This window comes from Danio rerio, chromosome 8 (assembly GCF_052040795.2).
Source record: "Danio rerio strain M-AB ecotype USA chromosome 8, GRCz13ab, whole genome shotgun sequence".
Lineage (NCBI taxonomy): Eukaryota > Metazoa > Chordata > Actinopteri > Cypriniformes > Danionidae > Danio > Danio rerio.
Window position 1 is genome coordinate 51,831,023 of NC_141028.1, and position 7,473 is coordinate 51,838,495.

The 7,473-nt window shown below is 33.3% G+C and overlaps 1 long non-coding RNA gene across 1 annotated transcript; it reads left to right on the forward strand.

The window, feature by feature from the left end:
* Positions 1 to 5,637: 5,637 nt before the first annotated feature.
* On the forward strand, positions 5,638 to 7,251 carry LOC147835779 (uncharacterized). The gene is made up of 4 exons (XR_015498414.1): positions 5,638 to 5,928; positions 6,092 to 6,214; positions 6,553 to 6,597; positions 6,687 to 7,251. It is a non-coding gene; the product is annotated as an uncharacterized LOC147835779 (long non-coding RNA).
* The last annotated feature ends 222 nt before the right edge of the window (positions 7,252 to 7,473 follow it).

Below are 7,473 nucleotides of genomic sequence, written 5' to 3' on the forward strand. Positions count from 1 at the left end.
AGGTGTAAAGTACCATTCAAACGTTTTTTTTTAATGGTGTTACAATTGTGTTAAATGTTTATAAAAAATTTAAACAACTGCTTTGTTTATTGTTTGCAGTTTCAAATTAAATTATAACTCCAGTCAGTTATTATTGCTTTTATTATTATTACAATCAATTAAATTATTATTATTATTATTATTATTATTATTATTATTATTATTATTATTATTATTATTATTATTATTAATAGAGTGATTTCTGAAGAATGATGTGACTGAAGGCTGGAGTAATGAAGCTGAAAATTCATTAAAATCACTGAATAAATGATTAAATTATACTTTTGAACTTTTTTTTTTTTTTTTTGAGTAATGAAATTTTATCATTTATAAATGCAGCTTTGGTGAGCAGGATAAGCTTATTTGAAAACACTGAAAAATCATACTGATCCTTAAACTTTTGACCGGTAGTGTTTATAAGATATAAAATAATTCTCTAAACTTTAATGACTATCAAGATCACCTGCGATCTAACCTTCATAGATCGCTGGAGAACATTCACATTTACAGGGACTACAATCGTGTCTCAATATGAACTACAAGTCCTGTCATGCGCTACACACCAACACACCTGCTCCAAGTCTTGATTACACTCCCACAATTGATGCTGCTCATATACTGATGACACCACACATATGACTCACTTTGAGACTTTCATTGAGTCTTGTAAAGTTAACACCCTCTACAAAGCGTTTCCTGGTATAGTTTCCACATATTCAAACCCAATCCCAACGCCTGACCATCTGCCGGTTATCTGAGGATGCTTTCGATTTGCCTTGTTTGTACCAGTTTGCACCTGTTGTTGATAATGATTGTAAATATAACCTGCATACGGATCCTCACTTTGTTGTTACTTACCCCCTGTGCTTACAATGACAGTACTTCAGAAAGTAGTAATATTAATAATAGATTATCATCACCGAAGATTTGATTTACACTTTGGAAAAATAAATTTAGTTATTAATACATTGAAAACTATGCTTGTATTGGACTGTGAATAGGATGGATGCTGTTTTTAGCTTTATAGATGTTGTTGTCATTATATTATGAAATTAAACGACATTTTTAAGGGAATGACAGATGTGATTTAAAAGTGATGGTCTGAATAACGAAAAATGTATTCTTTGGAAAACCAAAATGCTGCTTTAGTGGTCCTTCAGTATTTACATTAGCTTATATGAGCATGTTGTCTTCACTATTAATATAATGGAATACAACAAAATGCTTTTAGAAATTGTAAAGTACATTGCAAAGTGTAGTATTTTGCAATAACATTTTTTATGAGGTGCAGGAATAAGATTTATTCTTAGAGGTATTACTTACAGTGAAATGTGAAATGCTTTGTTTGTTGCATATTGCAAATGAAGACTATAATTTTTAAATATAGACGGTAAATCTAAAACCTGCTTGGAATAAATTTCCAAAAAATAAAAAAATTGTTAGTTTGTGAGTCAGTTTGTTAAGAAACTAATTTTAGCATTATTGAGACATGAGATCTATTAGGGATAGGATTGCAGAAAAAAGCTGTGAATATGTTTATTTTATTTTTTTTAATACATAGTGCCACTGGTTGTATAACAACAACAGAAAAAAAGGCCACACTTTATTTTGCTTGTCGGTTAGTTGAATTTAAGTTATATTGCATCTACATGCAAACTAATTCTCATTAGATTATAAGTAGACTGTTTTGTTGGGGTTAGTTAGGGTTAGGCTTGGTGTAAGTTGACATGCACTTGCAAAGTTTCTTATAATCAGTTAAATGTCTGTTGAAGGAGCAGTATCAACAGATTTTAAGCAGACAGTCTATGTATACTCAAATGAAGTGGTATCAAAAAAACAAGATGGTTATGTGTGGAAGATGTCTGACAGAATGCTGCTCTCACAGGTTTTGATGGCTTTATGACACGCAAGCAACCGTTTCGTGAGTTTAGTTGGCACATCTGCACTGATGTTATCAACAGGTTTTTTATGTGGTTGCTACCACTGTTTTTATGATTACCATTCCTTCTGAATGTGCCCATGAATTTTTGTATTTTTATGACTTCTATGAAGGAGTGTGGTTGTTTTATTGCATTTTTCAGTTTGTGATGCTGACTTTTTGTACAGTGTGGGCTATGGTATGGTTAAGTTTTGTGTTTGGTATTTTGTCTTCTTTAAGTTTAGTGAAAGAGAAGGAAACTGGTGTGGTGTCATATATTTAACACTGATATTTTCCTGTACTGTAATATCTTTTTATCAATATGATATATAATTCTATTATCCCACATAAATGTTTTTTGTTGCATTTTAGCTGTGATATAAAATAAACATGACCTGTTTCATGTATACCTTTATTTCTAAAAGTGTATTAGTTGTTGTCACAACTTTATACATGCAGCGAAGATTAAAATTAACAAGGGCAACTTACATTTTCATAGACTTCGAAGTCACTGGTTTTAGTAATAGCAAAGCAATGGTGTGTATGCTGTATTCATACTCTCAAAGTTCCTAGTTTGTTGTTTAAAGCTCTTAATTAAATACACTGTAAAACGCAACAGTCAACTTTATCAAATGACATGAGTGTAGTTAACTCAAAATTGACTGAAAGTAAAACCTTCTCATCACTTCAACTTACATGGAGTAAGTTCAAAGTACTCATATAGATTCGTTTTTTTAACTTAAATGGTTTGTAGCAATCCGTTTCCTCAAATATAATCTTTTCATTTTGCAGTTCTATAAATGACATTACGAAAGTGAAAGTAGTAATATGCAAGCTAGCACTGCATATCTGAGAGTCAGGTGCTGAGAATGTGGAAATATGTTCATTACTGCAAATCAATCTCATATCCGCTTTGACACATCTGTTCATATTTTAAAGGTTCTCACTCGTTGATGGCTTTCGCTACAAATATAATCGTACACACACCATTTCCAGAGTTCAGTGCTGTAGTGCTGCTGGATGATCTGCAAGTAATGTACTACAACTCGGTCACACGACAGGCTGTCCATCGCCTTCACGATGATTCAACACACGATGGTGAAGAGAGTAGTGATGCTGATATTTCGTGACATTTTCAACGACATGAAAGATCGAGCATTTTATCTTAAGGAGCACCTAAATCACACATACGGTAAGTAATTTGCCCCTTATACCTTTACTAAAAGATAATTAAAGGGATAGCTCCATTAAACTTTTCTCACCATTTATTTGTTCCAAACCAGTTTGAGTTTCTTTCTTCTGATAAGAAAATCAGTAGATGTTATGAATAATGCTGGATCAGCCATTGACATAATAAAAAAAACAGTTGGCTATTTCTTTGTGCTCAACTGAAGAAAGAAAATCACACAGATTTGAAAGTGGAATAAAGTTTGGATTATTGCACAGTATGTACAATTTTTTTTCTCTAGAACAATGTTATATATTTTGCTGACTTACATGATTCCAAATTTTTCTAAGAATGTTCAAATATATAGAAATTTTATACAGTAGATTATGCTGTGTGTCAGGCCCGTGCAGAGACCGTCCAAAGGGCATGTGCAGGATAAATTTTTTGAAGGGGGGTATGGCAAGTCGAAGGTATCACACATACACTATTAATCAATCGTGTTTACAATTAAAACGCCACATTAAACGGCGCTAATACCATTTCAAACACTAAAACGGCGTTAAAAACTGCGTTTTTTACAGGTTTACGCGCGTTACTTGCGGCGTTTGCAATCAGAACGATGTTTTTAGCGGCGTTTGAAATGGTATTAGCACCGTTTAATGCGGCATTTAATTGTAAACGCGATTGATTAATAGTGTATTTGTGATACCTTCGGCTTGCCATAGCGGGACCCAGGGTGTGCCGCGTCGCGGGGGTACTTTTGATCATTTTGGAAGGGCACTTTCTATCCAAGACTAAAAAGGGCATGTGCTCTGCACAGGTTGAGCCCTATGTGTGCACGTGCCTGCTGTGTGTTGACACGCCAAACACCCTAGAAAACAGGGGCTTTATATGTGTTTTATTAGACTGCACAGAGCAGCATTATAACCATATATAACCCTGTTTAGTATGATTAAATAGTGTTCCTTCTTCACGACCAAAAGAAGCAGAATCATTTAAATGTGCCATAATAACAGTTTTGACGCTTTATTATAATTTTTATCATTGTTTTTTTGCTGGGTTATGTTACTCTTTCATCCACAATTGCTTCATTGTTCTCTTTCTCTTTGAAGGTTCTCAGCTTTAATCTGCTTCATACTACAATGACAATAAGTTTTTAGTACTTTAGCTAATCTGTGAACATTATTTCTGCTAAAGTACAGTAGGATGAAATAATAATTTCCCAACCAGTAACGCCCTCTAGCTGCGAAAATTACACACTGTGCCTTTAATTATGCAGAATAATTTAGTCAATATGCCATTGTTGTAGTTTTATTGTAGTTGCAACAGTGATAAACTACATTTAGCCTATGATAACTACTGTATAGTCATTTATTGTATAATAAATTAAGGTTGGACTGTTGTGAAAGTCATGTTTTAAATAAATAGTGAAGACTAGTAAGTATTTTGGACTAATGCTTTGATCATTTTAAAGGTGTACATGCTCATCAGAGGCTTGCTGAATGTGAATTGATTACCGATGACAAACCAGGCTTACTCCAGACATGGGATGCGTTTGATCAGCAAAACAAAGAGGAGTTCATTTTCAATGTGGAGAAAAATAACTTCCAGATTGAATTGCCTTGGATGATATGGGACCCAGGAACGTATTGGCTAATCGGGAGGACCGGGAGAATTCCTGGTGGGCCGGTCCGTTTTTTGGCCGCGAGGGCCGGTGTCCCTAGCTCCAGAATCTGTTGCTCTCAGCAGTCACACTTTTTAAATTAATTAATTTATTTACTTGACCACAGTCTTCTTATTCATTATTTTAATTAATTTTTCTTTATATATATATATATATATATATATATATATATATATATATATATATATATATAAATATATATATATATATATATATATATATATATATATATATATATATATATATATATATATATATATATATATATATATAAAACCAGCCTGCAGGTAATTGATGATATAACTCAGATGAGTCACTCTTCAATATGTAGCTGTTGTGGTCCAGTGGATAGCACGTTAGAATATGATGCTGACGACCCAGGTTTGATCCTCATCTGAGTATGTTATTTCTTTTCATTTTTATTGTTAAGACATATAATACTGTTAGGGTTGTTGAACATTTTAAGTTATAAAGCAGCTGTTTTCTCAAAAAAAGACGTGATAGTGTAATTAGAAACTGAATTGGAAATGACCTTATTTTAATATAGTCAGTCGTGAACTGAGGTGGGCCGGTCAGAGGCTTAAAACTCCAGGGCTGAAAAGGAGTCTCACTCCGGCCCTGATGGGACCATTTACAATTTCTTCATATGAAGTTTTTATATATGAATGTGTATCATCCTATTTGCATAAAGATTTTGCAGGGCTACCTGCAAAGTAAAAAAAACAATGTGATGAGAAAAGGTGAATGAACGGACATGGTTTTTACACACTAAGCAGTGTAGTGTGTGGCTTGGTGTGATTAATATTATTCTATCTTCATTGTCTGTAGTGAAACCCAGAGTGAGACTCATGAAGAAGAAACTATCAGACTGTCAAGGGCTTTAGATAAGCTGTCTGGCTACTGGTTTTTACCCACGTCACATTAACCTGACCCTGTTCAGAGATGCTGAGCCTGTGGATGATGATCAGATCACAGGAGGAGAGATTCTGCCCAATAGAGATGGGACGTACCAGATGAGGAAGAGTTTGATCATCAGTGAAGAAGAGCTGCAGAAAGGACATCAATACAACTGCACAGTGAAACACCTCAATTTGGACAACAAACTGGACATCATGTTTGGTAAGACAAACAAATAACACTATAGGACAACAAGAATCACATTCAAGATTATTTCCTTTATATACAATAAGTGCTTGTATAGAATAAGAAGCCTTCTAAAAAGCAAACCTTTAAAACTAAATTATTTTCTTTCTTTTCTTTTTTAAATCCATCTAAATTCCAGATGTCTCTGAATATGACCCCAGATCCTTCAGTGTGCCTGTAGTGATCAGTGTGCTGATGTTCATATGTGTGTTTGTTCTCATCATAACGGCACTCATCATGTGGAAGAGGAGACGAGATACTGGTACATTGTCTGTAAAATTAAAAATAGTATACAAGGAATAATTCACCCAAAATTAGTATTTACTCGAGTGACTCCAAACCAAGTGGCCCCAAAGTTTCTTTATCTGTTGGACGCTATATTTTAATAACACTGAGTTTCATAGTAGGAAAAGCAAATGCTATGGATGTCAAAGGGTGCAGTTTTCCAGCTTTTATCAAAAAAGTTTTTTTGGTGTTGAACAGTAAAAATATATTCAAACAGGTTTAAAACAGCTTTGGGTAAAGTATCCCTTTAACTCAATTCATGTTTTTGTAGTGTCTTTGTATATCTCCTGGTTTAACAGTCCCATTTGAATTTAGGTCAAAGCGCTGGAAAGTCACAGAGCGATTACTCCTCTACTCCATGTAAGTATATTTCATGATGTAATGTTATTCGTCAACATCTTATATATTTTGAACATTTCAACAAAATGTTTTCCTTTTCTCTATTTCAGCTTCTTCGCAGGATGAAACATGAAAAGTATTATATTTAGATGTAATTGTTATGATGTCCTTCAATTAAAATTTTACTGAAATTAAAAGAGAATGTACATTTGTACAGTGCTCAGCATAACTGAGCACAGCCCATTTTGAAAATGAGTATTTTTATCCATTTCTCAGTGAATATAGGCAATGTATTTTGGTACATTTAAACAAAACAAATTTATTAAGCAGATAAGTAGTAATACTTCGAAGTAATATTTTATTCACCAAACATATTTAGAAATTGTAAGATAATACAATTAAATTCAAGCTAAATAGTGCAAAAATAAAAGAAATAGCAATCTACAAAATTTCAACAACAACTTTTTTTTTTTTTTTGCTTCTCTTGATTTTTCCTCTTTTTAAGTTTGTCTTTAATATTTTTCTATGGATATAAATGTGGTTGTACTTGTTTTTGGACCGTTATCATAAGCTATTTTGTTAGATAAGCTCCAGATTTGGCTTCAGTACTGACCAATCTAATATATATGCACAAAAATAATATTGTGTAGCTTCCTATTAAAAATATGAATTTGTGATGTGTGAGGGGTGTACTTATATATGCTGAGCATTGTAGTTTTCAGTGCCATAAGGAGGCAGTAAGTCCTAATTGATAAGTAGAAAAAAATAAGAAGATGCCTGTTGACAAATACAACTTGCTATAGATTGACGTCTGTTCTCTCAACTTCAGGCTACTTCTACTTAAAGGTGATGATACTTAAGCGCAAGCTTAAATCAAATGCTGTGCCTTTGACTTTA